Source organism: Centropristis striata, chromosome 23 (assembly GCF_030273125.1).
Source record: "Centropristis striata isolate RG_2023a ecotype Rhode Island chromosome 23, C.striata_1.0, whole genome shotgun sequence".
Taxonomy (NCBI): domain Eukaryota; kingdom Metazoa; phylum Chordata; class Actinopteri; order Perciformes; family Serranidae; genus Centropristis; species Centropristis striata.
Window position 1 is genome coordinate 2,213,031 of NC_081539.1, and position 17,133 is coordinate 2,230,163.

The following is a 17,133-nucleotide window of genomic DNA, read 5'->3' on the forward strand; positions in this document are numbered from 1 at the left end:
TGCGGGTCCTCCGGCTTCCTCCCACAGTCCAAAGACATGAAGCTTAGTTGAACTGTCCCGTAGGAGAGAATGACAGAGAGAGAGAGAGAGAGAGATAGAGAGCCCCGCCCCACCCCACGACCCTAGATAGGATCAGTGGTTATGGATAAAGACTTAATGAATGAATGTTGAGTAATTTTATTTTCTGATACATCACTGGATTCTGCTGAAGAACCAGTGCTGCCTTAAACAACAGAAACATTCACTGACTTGAATGGCCTTATTTTTCTTTTGACGTGAAATGTATTAGCAAAACATTTATATGAAAATGCTCAAACATAAGTGACATAATAAGTGCAAGATTTCACATTTTTTTTCCGTTTTAATATTTGTATCGCAGTTTGTATTATTGCAGGACAAATAAAAGCACAATTCCTGATATTCAGATTTTGTTTTAATTGTCGTGTGATGTAAATCTCCACAATCCAGCTCCTCTGAATATAAATGTTCTGCATGTTGGCGAAAATGAAGCAAGTTTTTCTAATGAGTCACCTTGATTTCCAGAGTTCAGGCCCAGTCTCCCATCAGTGTCAATAAGCCATTAAAAAATACAGAATATAAATATTTAATATCAGTTTTTAGGATTTAAAACTAAAGCCCAGATTTCCTTACAGATTTGACTTTGTCTCACAATCAGAAAGTTTTTGCTCACACCAGACTTCTCAAACTCATGTGCAGTCAGGTCAATAATTTCCTCTCCTGCCTCCTTCAAGGACTCATCAGAAAGACAATCTGTACACTCAGTGGTCACTTTATTAGGTACAGCTGTATACCTGCTTGTTAAGGCAAACAGAGATACCTTTAAACTCAAGAAGCAATTTTTTCCTTTAAGTTTAAGGAATTTAGTAACCTGTGTTTACATTGTGTAGTAACAGATAAATAATGCATGATGAGCTTTATAAGGCTGATCATTAATTATTTAAAATGTGACTGTTTTAGGCAAAACAATTAAGTCACATGTAGAGAGAGTTATTAAAGCTCCATTTACCATTATAGGAATGTGTGTCAGGGCCTTTGTAGAAAGAAACAAGACAGAGTTGAAAAAAAAATAGCCAAGTGCTTTCGTTAGTCAATGAAAATAATACATAAAATAAATAATTTGGATAAATAAATAGAATAAAAACAAATACAAAAAATTGAAGTTTGAGGAGGCAAGGGGGAAATACAAAGGGACAATAATATATAAATCGTTTAATAAACAAAAACAGACATTTATGTTGCATTATATGAATAATTGCCTTCATTTAATTTTTAATATAAGTGTTTATACAAAGATAAAAAAAGGAATATAAATAGCAAGGTGCTTTAATTGGACACTGACAAATAATATATAGAAATATAAATGTGGGAAAATAAATAGAGGAAAAATAAACAAAAATAAAGACATTCATGACAAACAAGAAAAATTTAAACGGAAAATAAGAAAATAATTGAAATGAAAATAAATATAGATTAATGTTTTGTTGAATCAATGAATTCCTACATTGTTTAATATAATTTCTGGCATATATAATTGTATATTAAATGAATGTGTAAGCTCTTTATTTTGTCTGTGTTTATTTATTTTGACTTTTGGCAGCTTTTGGCAGCTAACCAACCAAAGTTGTTTACTGTTACTCAGGTAACTTCTTTATTTTGCCGTTTTAGCTGCCATCTAACACACTAAACATGTTTAGCTCTTAACTAAATTGGTTAATTCACTAACACAAGTAGGTTTAGTAACATTGAGTTAACTATCTTCAGTAATGGTTTTACTCAGCTGGTAACTATTTCTACTAAGATAACTTGGTTTAGAGAGCTTTCTAAGCAGTAAACTACATGCAACCGGCAAAATTATTTTTCATCTAGATGTTCAGAGTGGTCTTTAAGGATTCTGGAAATACAGAAATGTCTTCTTTTTTTCTGTTGTTGTTGTTGTTAAGTTATTTATTTATTTATTTTTTACATGTGTATCATTATGTATGAGACACTAACACAGCTATATCAATGACCAAAACTCCTTTTATTTCAGCTGCTTAAGCAGAAAGAGATGCTCATCATGTTAAAAAGTGAATCTGTGTGAGCACCACACACACCCACAAGCCTCAGATGAGCTCAGCCTGATTTCCTGTAAATGGAGAGGGGAGGAGCAGCACTGAACAGGTGATCCAGGTGCATGACAACAGGGAGGGAACCAACACACACAGAGTTCAGTCAGCTCAGACTCCACTCTGAGTCCACACAGCAGGACGAGGAAACTGAAGTGGCTGAGGCGGGGTGAGTGTTTATCTGACATTTAAAATATTTTACTGTCAAAGTCTCTGTTGAGTTTAATCTAACAGGAATTTCCTGTACAGCCCAAAGAGAGAAACCTGACTCTGCTTGATTCATCTGTAGACACAAAGACGTGACTGGCTGAATAATACACACAATAATAAACCTGCTGCAACCCAAGAACATAAGTACAGATTTAAAGAAAACTGACTCAGTTGTTGTATGTGGGTGATTTCAGAATTGCGGGTACATTTCGCGTCTCCCAGAAAAACCTTTGATTATTTCCCCCTAAAAAAGTATTTACTGGATCTGTTTTAAATAATATTGCTAATTATATTGAATGTTCACCAATAATAATGTTTGGTGTGTATTTTAGGCACAATTTATATGTAAAATATTCATTAAATGATTCCTACCCACCAATTATTGGCTGTCTTCAGCTTGTGATTCACATGTTCATATTGAATTAACATAAAATAATTCATTAAAATTAGCATTTTTTTGTGCTAATTCTATAAATACTTATACTTACAGTTGCACAGAGTATTTATTTTCTGTAATACATGGGATTTCAACATTAAAAATATATATTTTTTATCCGTCCCTATGATCCGGTCAACTCTGTTATCTCTGTTATAAAACCATATAAAAAACCCTACAGCATTCAAATAAAAAACATGTGACCTGCACCCAGTGATTTCACTTCCTCTTGCAGAAAAGATTTGGAGGGAATTATGGAATGTTAAACTTTCTCTCTCATTAACTTGTACAAAATGTTGAGAATACACCAACAGTAGATTAATTAAATGTCAAATCTGTTACTATGATATTCTAGTGAATCTGTCAGTCATTTTTTCAAAAACAATCATATGATGAAAATTCATTAAATTATGGTTTTATTCATGACATGTGGTATCTGGTTTTAAGCTAGCATGTGGAGTTAAAGCTCAAAATGGTGGAAAATGTCAACTCTGTTATCGTCAACTCTGTTACATGTTTCAAAATTTCAATGATAACAGAGTTACTGTTTTTGGCCTTTTACAGAGTTTGTCAACTCTGTTATTCATGTCAACTCTGTTCACATAGGCGTCAACTCTGTTTCTCAATTTTATTTAAAAAAAATCGAATTAATTATGTTTTATTGTTGACAAACTAACCAGAAGCTGTGTCACAATTAACATTCTCACTATACATGAAATTTCAAAGCATTTCATTCATTTTTGGAGCAATATTTAGAGAAAATCCAAACTGTCTTGGCAACTTTCCAATTAAATGTGTCAATGTTTTTACTCCTGAAAAAAGAATCTTTATCTTAGAAAATTTAAAGTTGAATTAGCTGATGTAAAGACAAAAGTTCTCTTAGGAAAGACATGGTTTTAAAATGTATCACATTTGAGTACTATACATATTTACCCTAATTTGTCTGCAACAGAGTTGACTGATTTTACTGTTATTACGATGATTTTCAGATTAAATATTTTAAATCTTACATGTTTAAGCTTGGCAAATGCTGGAATTGTTACATTTAAAGTATTCTCTATGGGAATTAAAAAGGTTTTATGGAAAAAAAAAAAATATAATTCTTAATTTTTCTAAACTTCAAATGTACCCGCAATTCTGTGTGTTTTCTTGTACATCCTGCTTTGTGAGGACCAAATGGAGTTTAAGACCTCCATAGGGAGGAAAGTTTTGGAAAACCCGGAGATTTTATCCAGTCCTCACTTCTTCAAAGGCCTGCTTGAGGGTTAATACTTGATTTAAGGTGATAATTAGTCAGCCTTTAGTTGTGATGGTTAGGGTGAGCGGATAAGGAATGCATTGTGTCAATGAATGATGCTCACAATGATAGAAGTAGGCTACAAGTTTATGTGTCTCCTTGTACATCTATCTTTGTGAGGACATTTTTGGAAAGCATGGACATTTTGGCAGGTATTCACCCACTGACAGACGTTCAGAACCTGTTTGAGGGTTCAGACTGGATGTTAAGGCTCAGGTCAGAGTGAGGTATCTCGGTAACAGCTGAGGGTTAGGCATGTGATAATAAGGGGCTCAGGAATGGGTGTTCTCACAAGTATAGAAGTACAAATGTGTGTGTGTTTCTGTTCTCTCAGTCTTGCATGACCTCGAACAAACTTGTTTGTCTTGATTCTTGTCTTATGAGCTCGCAGTCAGTGTTACTGTTTTCCCTCTCAGACTGACTGTGGCACACTGGAATTTCTTTGTAAACATCATCATTTTCTGGGGCCATGCATACCTGTATTAATACTAGTGTGGAATTATTCTACATTATTTACATTTACATTGAGTCATTTAGCAGACACTTTTATCCAAAGCGACTTACAGGAAAACAGGGGAACAATCAAGGTATAGTGCAATAAGAGGCGTGTGGTGTGCTGCTAGGAGGACAGTAAAACAGACAAACTCCTTTTAATGTTCCTAGTTTACAGTCAGTGTTGCTGTTTTCCCTCTCAGACTGACTTCAGATCAGAAGATGAGTGGTCGTGTGGAGGAAGAGGAGGACGGAGCAGAGTCTGTAGTATCCAGCTGTCTGTCTCTGAAGAGTGACTGCTCCAAAGGTTTTCCTCCATACTTCAGTGATGAACCTGGACCCTCAGACACAAAGTAAGAACTGATACTAACTCATTTCTATGACGCATTTCAGTGTTTTTGTTGTGACAGAAAGATAAATAATTTATTCCATCTTCCTCTTCATATCAGTGACAGCTGTTAGTCACCTAAAAAACCTGTAATCCAATCTAAGAGCACTAATACAAACTATTAAACCTCCCTATTATCTGCAGGAACAGCAGTGTGTGTATTTAGATCAAGAGAAATTTAAATAAAGAGAATTCATCAATGATTCATGTGATATGACTGAAACTTATTTTGTGTTTTCAGGTTTCAGTCCAGGCAGAGAGCAGAGTCTGTAGTTTCTGGCTGTCAGTCTATGAAGAGTGACCGGTCCAAAGGAGAACCTCTGGCCTTCAGTACTGAACCTGGACCCTCAGACACAAAGTAAGAGAGTGTTTTTTATTCATATTGATGATGCAGACCGATTACTGTAGAAATGTTTCAACATGGATCTTAGTCCGGGTTTTATAGCCACAAAATACTGATTGTCTTTCTGGAACAAAACACACAAAACATCTATTTAAGATTTTACTCTTCAAGAAAATGTTCGTATTTTTGACCAAATGTTGAAATTGTAAATATGTTAAACCAAGGTGCCAAGGTGAGCGCCGATCTTAGATCTTTCGTTTTTAGGGCCGAAAATGATCACCTCTGTCTTCTCTGCATTTAGCTGGAGAAAGTTCTGGTCAGTTACTGCAGTTTTCAAAGCCTGTGGAAACTGTCCTGCTTGGAGAGAAGTATTTATTATCTGCAGTACATCCGGAGCTATGCAGTTGAAAACAGTTTTAAAAAAAGTTTGAAGGCAGAATATCAAGGCAGCAGGTTGTGGGCTTTAATTTTGAAACCGTTTCCGTCAGTGTTGTGTAATCTAGGAGGCTAACATGTCTTAGCTAGACTAGAGGATGGGAAGGCACCAGTGTTATCATTCCTGAGCTGGAGCTGCATACTGCTTGTCTTATCTGTAATATTTTATTTGTGAAAAAGGCTGCAAAGTCATTGCATGACTTGTTACACAGCAGTTCAGGAGGGACTGATGCTGTGGGATTTGTCAGTCTGTCTACTACAGAAAAAAGTGTCCGGGCATTATTACTGTTTCTATTTATAATCTCTGAAAAATATGACTGCCTTGCATTCTTCAGTTCCTGATTATAGCTGCGAAGACCCTCTTTATAAATGTCGCAATATACCCGGAATTTGTTCTATCGCCACTTGCGTTGCTTGTTTACATACTTTTTTCTGTGCTTTAACCAGAGTGGCGTTTCTCCAGGGTAACTTTTTCCTCCCCGACAGAACTTTGGTCTTAATTGGGGCAATAGAGTTGATAACAGTCATAACATTGGAACTAAAACTGTTAACAAGGTCATCAACTAGAGCTGAGGGCAGGGTTGGTGATGGTGTAAAATCCTGGGTGAATAATGCACAAGTGTTTTCATTTATATAGCGCTTCCTGATTACCTTTGCTTCACCTTTTGTAGGATTGGCAAGGGTGGTCATTTTAAACAGAACACAGTAGTGATCAGAAAGAGCAACATCGTTAACCACAACCTCAGAGATATTAAGACCTTTGGTAATAACTAGATCTAATATGTGTCCTCTGTTATGTGTTGGATCTGTGACATGCTGAGAAAGCCCAAAGTTATCAAGAATATTTAAAAGTTCTTTAGCACACCCATCTTTAGGATTATCAACATGAATGTTAAAATCACCTACTAAAACAAGTCAAAATCCATGCACACAACAGACAGTAGTTTGGCAAAGTCATCAAAAAACCTTGCATCATATTTGGCGGGTCTGTAGATGGTCAAATAGATTGCTCTATAGGGTGATTTTAACTGAATGGCAACATATTCAAAGGAGTCAAACTGACCATAAGACATGTTCTTGCATTGGAAGCTGTCCTTGAACAGGGTGGCAACTCCACCTCCTCTCTTATGTATTCTTGCTTCACTGAAGAAACTAAAATTTGGGGGGGGTTGACTCTATAAGAACTGCAGCACTATTATCCTGACTTAACCAAGTTTCATTTAAAAACATAAAATCAAGGTTGTGCTTATGAATAAAATCATTGATTAAGAAATATTTGCCAACCAGAGATCTGATATTTAAAAGAGCTAAATGTAAATCCTTAACAGGAGACGCTGGTGAGTTTCGAGGATGACATGCTATACTCAGTAGATTGGCAGATTTAATTGAACTCTTTTTATTTCTCACCAGTTTGATTCCTTTTCTGTTAACTATTATCACAGGAATTGGGAAAGCTGACTGAACTCCATGGAGCCCTGACTGTTGCTGGAACAGAGCAATCTTGATATTGATATCAGAGCCTGGACCCGGCACATAGCAGTCAGACTCACAGATAGGGTCATTCAGGGATTCACAGGAATGGTGATTCAGAGGGGGTGGAGGAGGGCGGGGACTTTTGGTTGATCGTTGTTTCCGAGGTGGTGGAGTGGGAGGGGCTGGATGTGGAAGGTTAAAGGGGGTAAATAAGGGATTTTGGCGTGGTGTTAGCTGGATTCCAATCTTGACGAGGCTCTTCATCCTGTCTGTGAAATCCAGAAGTGGGGAGTCCTGGCTGCATGGAGAGAGTTGAGGGCTGGGTGGGGTCTGCGGGGGGTGAGGGTAGTGGTCTGGGTGGGATCTGGGGGGGTAAGGGTTGGGTGTCTCCTGCCGGGACTCGGTGAGTGTCCGCTTCGTTGGGCTGTTGGGGCTGGAGGAGACTGGAGAGACATTTTTTGGGGAGAGGATGATGACGCTGCCGGCTCTCTCTGACTCTGCTGTCCTCCATGGTCAGTCCTTATCATAGCGCCTTCACCAGAGCGACGTCTTATCCGTTGTTTTGGAACATCTTGCCTCATGTCCTTGACACAGGCTGCTTGTGTGTGACGCAAATGATAAAAAATGCTGGAGCTTAGCAACTGTACTCCGGACTTGTTAAGGCGAAATCCATCTGCCTTAAAGAGGTGCCTGCGTCCCCAAAAGATGTTGAAATTGTCAATAAAGTTCATTCATTGAACGGCACACATATCTTTGAGCCATCTGTTCAGCATCATCAGAATGCTAAATCTCTGTATTGGGGCAATTTGCTCTTCGTTTTTGTTGTAGCCTTGGTCCATGGTTGCTTTCTCTTTGGTACTGGGGTTGAAGCGACATTCCTGTATGATGGAAGTGCAGGCCACTCGGTGTCATCATAAGTCTCCAGGTGCTGGGTTCTGCCTGATAACTGTCTTCCCAAAACTGAGGGAGGTGATTTGTAGTGCTTTGGCTTTGCACCAAGAGTGTTCCAGGGAGGACTTGTTGGCTTATTGCCATTTACACCCAGCTCCTGCTGCGTCTTGGTGGTGCGAGATAGCTTTCCGTTAGCCTGCTCCCTTTCATTGTTTAGGGAAATCAGCAGAGTAGTTTCATTCCCATTCTGTCCATTTACCTCCACATTCACTTTGAGCCGGTGAATTTTTGTTTCCAGTACTGCTATCTTCTGGAACAGTTTGTGGTAATCAGAAGGGAGGAAAATGGAGGCATCTTGCTGCTGTAGTCCGCTAATCTTCACAATGAAGTAATTATTTTAATGATAAAGAAATGTGTTGACAGGAAGAGGAAGAGGAGTGATGAGGAGGAGCAGCCGTCCTGCTGTGCTTCCTGTCAGGACGTCCTGAAGGATCCCGTCTCTACCAGCTGTGGACACTGGTTCTGCAGACGGTGCATCAGCTCATACTGGGACCAGTCTGCTTCACCAGGAGACTCCTCCTGTCCCCAGTGTGGACAAAGATCCAGAACCAGTAAGACTGTCCCTCTGTCTGCTGATGTCTTCCTGTCTGAAAACAGGACCTGTTGTATTACAGTGACATGTGTTGTGTTAAACAGCATTAAGATCATTATAAATATCATCACTTATTCATTGAACTTGCTAATCACTAATGAACTAACTATTAAACAGCTGAGAGCAGACAGACATTTAGCACAGAATGTAAACAACATGTTGGTGTCTCCTTCTCTCACACACTTCTTGTCCTGAACATCGACTTGTTGGACAGCTGAACAAAAATCCATTGAGGAAAAGTGCAGCCAACATTCATTTTCCAGCTGCAGCGAAGCGTTATTTAGCTTGTCAGTTGCAGCACATGAAGGAGGTGAAAAATGTTTGTGCCGACATCAACATGGGCCCGTTGAGATGTAATAGGGTCCTCTCAAATCAACAGCCTCTGCTAACAAACAATGTCTGATCCCAGTTTAGAAGCTCTTGCTGGTTTCACATGCAGCAGGGCGGACCTGAGATGATCTGCTCCCTCAAGCCAAAGCCATGTCTGCAGCTAAACTGAAGGGATCAACATGTGTGTCTGTGCTGGAACCACAGAAAGCTCTCTGTGTTCAAATCTCATTGCTTTTACAGCTTCTAGTTCAATCGCTGTGCTTTGTGTCTCAGTTTCTACTGAAAGATATCAGCTTTATTTTATTTAGTATTTATTTTGCCTTTTTTAGTGCCTGGAGGTCTGCAGGAGGTTTTAGATGAACATAAGATCAGTCTAAGGAGGAGATGTGAACATGTGACTGAAGGAAGTGATGGAACAGGATGTGGAACCCTCCTCAACAGGATCTACACTGAGCTCTACATCACAGAGGGACAGAGTGAAGACGTTAATACCCAACATGAGGTGAGGCAGCTGGAGACAGCTTCCAAGAAGAAGACCGTCCACAACGCTCCAATCAGGTGCCAAGACATCTTTAAAGCCTTACCTAACCAACAAGGACACATCAGAGTGGTTCTGACGAATGGCGTCGCTGGTGTTGGAAAAACCTTCTCGGTGCAGAAGTTCAGTCTGGACTGGGCAGAGGGTTTGGAGAACCAAGATGTCAGTGTGGTGGTTCTGCTTTCGTTCAGGGAGCTGAACTTGATCAGAGATGAGCAGTACAGTCTTCTGGAGCTGCTCCATGTTTTCCATCCAACATTACAGAAGGTCACAGCAGATAAGCTCGCCGTCTGTAAACTTCTGTTCATCTTTGACGGCCTGGATGAAAGCAGACTTTGTCTGGATTTCAACAACAAGGAGGTTGTGTCTGATGTGACACAGAAGTCATCGGTCAACGTGCTGCTGACAAACCTCATCGAGGGGAATCTGCTTCCCTCGGCTCTCGTCTGGATAACTTCCCGACCCGCGGCGGCCAATCAAATCCCTCCTGAGTGTGTCGACAGGGTGACAGAAGTACGAGGCTTCACTGATGCCCAGAAGGAGGAGTACTTCAGGAGGAGGGTCAGTGATGAAGAGCGCTCCAGCACAATCATCTCACACATCCAGACATCCAGGAGCCTCCACATCATGTGTCTGATCCCAGTCTTCTGCTGGATCACTGCTACAGTTCTGGACCACATGTTGACTACAGAGCAGAGAGGAGAGCTGCCCAAGACCCTGACTGACCTGTACTCACACTTCCTGCTGGTTCAGACAAAGAAGAAGAAGCAGAAGTATGATGAGGGACATGAGACGAGTCCACAGGAGCTGATGGAGGCTGACAGAGAAGTTCTTCTGAAGCTGGGGAGGCTGGCGTTTGAACAGCTGCAGGAAGGAAACATCATGTTCTACCAAGAAGACCTGGAGCGCTGTGGTCTCCATGTCACAGAGGCCTCGTTGTACTCAGGAGTTTGTACAGAGATCTTCAGAAGAGAGAGTGTGATCTTCCAGAAAACAGTCTACTGCTTTGTTCATCTGAGCGTTCAGGAGTTTCTGGCTGCAGTCTACATGTTCCACTGTTACACCACCAGGAACACAGAGGTACTGCAGGCTTTTCTCGGGAAAAGAGAAGAAGAAGAAGAAGAAGATCATGATTATTATGATGATGATGATGATGATGATGATGACGACGACTGGGACAATGGAAATGATCTGTCTCTGGATGTCTTCCTGAGGAGAGCCATGAAGAAATCCCTTCAAAGTACAAATGGCCACCTGGACCTGTTTGTCCGCTTCCTTCATGGCCTCTCTCTGGAGTCCAACCAGAGACTGTTAGGAGGCCTGCTGGGTCAGACAGACAACAGTCCAGAAGTCATCCAGAGAGCCATCAATAATCTGAAGGAGATGAACACTTACGAGTTCTCTCCTGATAGAAGCATCAACATCTTCCACTGTCTGACGGAGATGAACGACCTCTCAGAACATCAGGAGATCCAAGAGTTCCTGAAGTCAGAGAACAGATCAGAGAAGGAACTCTCTGAGATCCACTGCTCAGCTCTGGCCTACATGCTGCAGATGTCAGAGGAGGTTCTGGATGAGTTGGACTTGAGGAAGTACAACACAACAGCAGAGGGAAAACGGAGACTGATTCCAGCTGTGAGGAACTGCAGGAAAGCTCAGTAAGTCCAGATGTGATCATCAACATTATACAGCAATGTAAAGCTGATGCATCAGTGTCAGAGTAAAGATACACACTTTACACATATGCACAGTATAAAACCTGCACATTATCAAAGTTTTCTTCACCATTAAACCTGCATATTGAAAACATTATCCATGTTCCACTGCCAATGTCATTATCCCGTATCTGGTGGTGGCGCTAATTTACCTAAAAGCTGCTTTTCAACAGACAATAATAATAGAAGAACAAAACAATAGAAGCAGGGCCGGCTCTAGCCCATTTGCTGCTCTAGGCGAGATCCATTCATGTTGAACCGCTCAGCTTGCTGCTTCACGGAGGGTGGAACTCCTGTTTTTGTTTGCCCATGGTGCCAACCAGGCTATATGATACAACTGTCTGTCTATATAATTATTAACTTACAAGTCAATTAGTAAAGAAGCACAGCTGGAGACCGCTAACAAAGTTAGAGACAAGAGAGACAATGAAAGTGCAAACCCCGCGATAAATCTGCTTGAAAGCTTTGACGGCCATTTCATCTTGCAAGATATATCATCATATATCGCTCTAGGCTACCGCCTATGTCGTCTATGCCTATGCACAGAAGAAGAAAATAAGAAAAAAAGAGGATGAAAGAGAAGGGAGCGAGGCTCACCTTTTGTCCAAAATGTTTCAATTTTGTACAGTTTTAGTTTTGTATGAGACAAAGTCAAAGAAGAAGTGAACTTTCCATTAAACAAACCCAACATCAGAAGTGTTCAAACTGATTATATTTAAAATGTTATATTATGTGTAATCACAGACTTTCTGACAGTGGAGTCTCTGAGAATGACTGTGAAGTTGTGGCCTCAGCTCTGAAGTCCAACCCCTCCCATCTGAGAGAGCTGGACCTGAGTGAAAACTACCTGCAGGATTCAGGAGTGAAGCGGTTGTGTTCAGGACTGGAGAATCCAAACTGCAGACTGGAGACTCTCGGGTCAGTTCCTGTGTTGTTCTGACACACAGTGTATCTGTCAGGAGCATAAATAATGAGCTGCAGGTACTATGTTTGTTCAGGGAGGTAGTAGATTACATTTCAGATCAGAACATGTATCTCACTTTACTCTGAACATCTGATCAAGTTCTGAAGAGGACTGAGGATGAAGCAGAGCTCACACTGTTGATGAGAATAGCCTTAATCTGTGTTTTGAAATGAGAAGTTGGTTAATTTACCTCACTTAGTATTTATATAATGAAGTCATATATATTTCATTTAGGCCAGTTTTAGATTCCAAAGTAAAATATCCGTCTAAGTGTTTTTCATAATATGACATTTGTCGTATGACAATTGTTGTGAATCAGAGGAAACAGTTCTTTTGAATCCATCATATCTGATTTGATGTCAGTGTACTCACACCCACAGCTTGTTTTTAATCTCCATGTTGAGTTCAGGTGTTTCAAGAGTTTACATTTTCTAAACTTGTCCATTCTAAAGCTTATTCAGCTCTGAAATCTGAAATCATTTATTCTTTATTCAGGTTGAGTGACTGCAGTCTGTCAGAGATCAGCTGTGCCTCTCTGGCCTCAGCTCTGAAGTCCAACCCCTCCCATCTGAGACAGCTGGAGCTGAGCATCAACGAGCTGCAGGATTCAGGAGAGAAGCTTCTATGTGATTTTCTGCAGAGTCCAAGATGCAGACTGGAGACTCTGAGGTCAGTTCACTAACTGTGACCTTTATAGATCTAATATGTTTAATCAGAAATGGAACATATTTATCATGTTATCATAATTATCATAATTATAATTTATGTACAAACAACATTTCATAAAATTCATAAAGTTGTACATTTCATTTTATTCACATTTTATTTTTCTTGTAGTAAACTTAATGTCCAGTCACTAAAGACTTTTGAATAAAGTGTAAAATTGTTGTTAATGTTCACATCTGTATGACTGAGAGCAGCAGCACGTTATTAATCTGTGTTGACATGAATAGTTTTATGAATGTTGTGGTGACATTTGGATGATGTCTGTAGAAGGCTGACATCATGATGATCCACAATTACAAAATTACAGTCCCTCTACTCATTTTAGAGAAAAGCGCATTGATTATGACACAGTAATGTTGAGCTGCACATTAAAACCTGAAAACATCTGATTGGATTATAAATCTGTTTTTATCTGCGTCATTTATTCTTTATTCAGATTGAATTACTGCAGTTTGTCAGAGATCAGCTGTGCTTCTCTGGCCTCAGCTCTGAAGTCCAACCCCTCCCATCTGAGAGAGCTGTGGCTGAGTGAAAACAAGCTGCAGGATTCAGGACTGAAGCTGCTGTGTGATTTTCTGCAGAGTCCAAACTGCAGACTGGAGATTCTGAGGTCAGACACCATTTTAACTTCTGTGATGAAATTAATATGATGCGAAAGTAATGTTGACATGAGGGTGATATTATACTGATCCACACTGAGGATCTGAATGCTAAAGTCTGTTTTCTTCTTCACTAGTTTAGTCCGTTAACTGTGGCAGAGCAGTGTTGAGCTGAATATAAGAAGAAAATCTTCCACTATATAATTCAATCTGAACCTCTTTAATAATTGTTTTTTTTTATTCATTTGTTTCTTTGACAGGGACAATGCACAGCTTCTTAGATGTACTAGAGTCAGCTACAAGTTCATTTCCACCTTGTTTCCTTTTTCACAAAGTTCATTCTGACATATTTGTCATGTTTGGAAAATTTGGTATCTATCTACTATACAAAGAAGGTGATATATACTTTCTCTCTCTTGAATGATGGATACTATATCAGATGAAATACAGCAAGTTAGTCTGAATGTAAGAGAATGTGGTTGTTCTAATAATTTGACATTAGAAGTAATATGAAAGTGAAATGTGATGAAGGAATGCGGTTAAACCAGCGTGTTACGAGGGACCACACAAACGGTGGAGGGCAGAACATTTGATAGTTTATTTAATCTGTTTTAAATATCTGATACAACACAAAGAAAATGAACACTTTAACTGTGGAGTGCTCCCAGTTTGTTTTGATATATTCCAGCTCTGTGTCATATCTCTTTATTACATCATGTCTGATTTGATGTCAGTGTACTCACAAAACTTGTTTTTAACCCCCATCATGTTGAGTTCAGGTGTTTTCAGGAGTTTCCATTTTCTAAGCCTGTTCCTTCTAAAGCTGCTTCAGCTCTGAAGACATTATTAAACACTGAATGATTTCAAGCAGGAACTTTGTATTCTAAAGTCAAATAATGTATTCTTTATTCAGGTTGAGATGTTGCTGGTTGTCAGAGATCAGCTGTGCTTCTATGGCCTCAGCTCTGAAGTCCAACCCCTCCCATCTGAGAGAGCTAGAGCTGAGTGGAAATGAGCTGCAGGATTCAGGAGTGAAGCTGCTGTGTGATTTCCTGCAGAGTCCAAAATGCAGACTGGAGACTCTGGGGTAAGTTCACTAACTTTTGACTTTTTGCAGATCTAATATGTTTCATCATTAATGATCCACAATAACACAATTACAGTCACTCTACTCATTTTAGAGAAAGCTAATTGATTATGACACAGTAATGTTGAGCTGCACATTAAAACCTGAACACATCTGATTGGATGATGAATCTATTTATATCTGCATAATGTATTCTTTATTCAGATTGAGTAGCTGCACCTTGTCAGAGATCAGCTGTGCTTATCTTGCCTCAGCTCTGAAGTCCAACCCCTCCCATCTTAGAGAGCTGGAGCTGAACTTCAACAAGCTGCAGGATTCAGACATGAAGCTGCTGTGTGATCTGAAGGAGAGTCCACACTGCAGACTGGAGACTCTGAGGTCAGTAGAGGGTTTCCACGTGTTTTATAACTGACTCCATATTTTCACATTTGTAATATTTAAAGATGAAATATGTTTTATTTCTCCAGAAATTTGGACCATAAATGCGATCACACTATCTTTAATGTCTTTTAAAGCTAGGATTTTTTAGTTTTCAGTGATACCAACTATGTGATGATGAAAATGATCCTGAATATTTTGATCACAAGATGTTGTTACATTTACAAAAGTTTATATTTGTACGACTTTATTGTAAACATACTTTGTAAAAATATGAGGTTTGGACAATAAACAAGTCGTTTACTGATTCAGAAAGCTGAAGACTTTGTTTTCAGGACACTACAGCCTCATTCCATCATTTACAAAGAAACTAATCATCTATTGACAGAAGATATAAATGTTGTAAATTGTATAATTCTCTGGTTCAGGAGATTAAACTGGATGTGCTGCATCACTGACTGACAGCTGATGAAGGGAGTCTCTGTAAACTCTGATTTATCTCTTCTGGTGTCTTCTTCTCTCATCAGCTGGGGGAATTATCTCCAGTAGAGTCCAGTCCAGCATGGTCCCTGTGTGTTCCTCTGGATGTGACAGAGTATCATCAGAGGAGGTGGACTGCTCTGCTGCTGCTCTCTCCTTCTCTCTGCAGACACACTGAGACTCCTCCACACTCACACACCTCCTCCACCTGAACCTCCACCTGGACAGGAGGAGAAAACTGTCAAAACTAAAGTGTGAATTGAATCAAAGCTTTACTGAACTCGACCAACTGAAACAGGATTCTGTTTTGACTTTCTCTGTCTCACAGTGAAAACCAGCAAACTGTCATTTAAACTGCTTCCTTCTTCAATCTTCCTGAAATCCTGTTATTAGGCTCCAAACTTGCCTTTTATTATCGTCATGTGCACATTTTATCTCAAGAGTTTTTTCAGGACAGATTATGTTTTTGCCTGAAAAAAAGAGCTAAAAAAGTGCAAATTCAGCTGATAATTTTCTCTGCGCGTCCTCCGGCTTCCTCCGACAGTCCAAAGACATGCAGCTTAGTTGAACTGTCCCGTAGGAGTGAATGAGAGAGAGAGAGAGAGAGAGAGAGAGTGAATGGTTGTGTGTCTCTGTGATAGTCTGGAGACCTGTCCATGGTGGACCTCGCCTCTCGCCCTATGTCAGCTGGGATGGTCTGCAGCCCCCCGCCACCCGACTTCAGATAAGTGCTTCAAGGAGAATGAATGAATGAATGAATGAATGAATGCTTTCTGCTGCAGCTCCACCCTGTGGAACCATGGAGCGTTGCACTTAGTTTGATATATTTTATAAAGTCACCTTGTTAGCACCTATACTTCTGACAGATAAGTGTTGGACAATAACAGATTAATATTTGCTGATAACACAGAAAACTTCAGATTCTGTCTGTATTTTGGTGCAAAGTTTCATTTTGACATGTTTTCTATTCAAACAGCCAGAAGTGATGCACATGCAGACTATATTTTGTATTAATAATCATGTATATGAAATTATTACAAGTCCACATGGGGAAATAATTGCTAATAAAATGATCATGACTTCATGTTCCTCATGGCTTTTTTCTCTTTGGAAGAATAAAGTTCAAGTTGTTGTTGAAATGCTGAATAATGAAAACGTGCCTTAATATCGAGCCATGATTTGTCCATGCAGTTCCATGTGAGTTTCCATCAGAACTCCCAGGTGGTCAGATCCGGACGCTTTGGCTCTGTGTAGCGTCAGCGTCAGTATCTGACAACCTGGGAATGAGACTCCACAATCACACACTGCACCTTTAATTCTCACTTTGTTTAGTCCACATTGAAAAGACATTAGTGAAGGTTCAAAGCAGCGAGGTAAGAATCAATGATTTCCAGCGGCCATTAAAGTGGCTTTAGAGAAAACTAAAGGTGTAAAGAAATGTTTCACATTCAATCACACTTTGTTGTTTTCTCTGTTCTGTTTCTTTCATTCTGTCTTCACATCGTGTTCACCATCGTTTCTCTTTTCTACTCAAGTTTAAAGTCAAACTTCTGTTGGAAGTCACTCATATTTG

At 39.6% G+C, this 17,133-nt stretch overlaps 1 pseudogene; it reads left to right on the top strand.

Annotated features, from left to right (window-relative positions):
* The first annotated feature begins 1,974 nt into the window (after positions 1-1,974).
* LOC131961785 (NLR family CARD domain-containing protein 3-like) lies at positions 1,975-16,786 on the top strand (annotated as a pseudogene).
* The last annotated feature ends 347 nt before the right edge of the window (positions 16,787-17,133 follow it).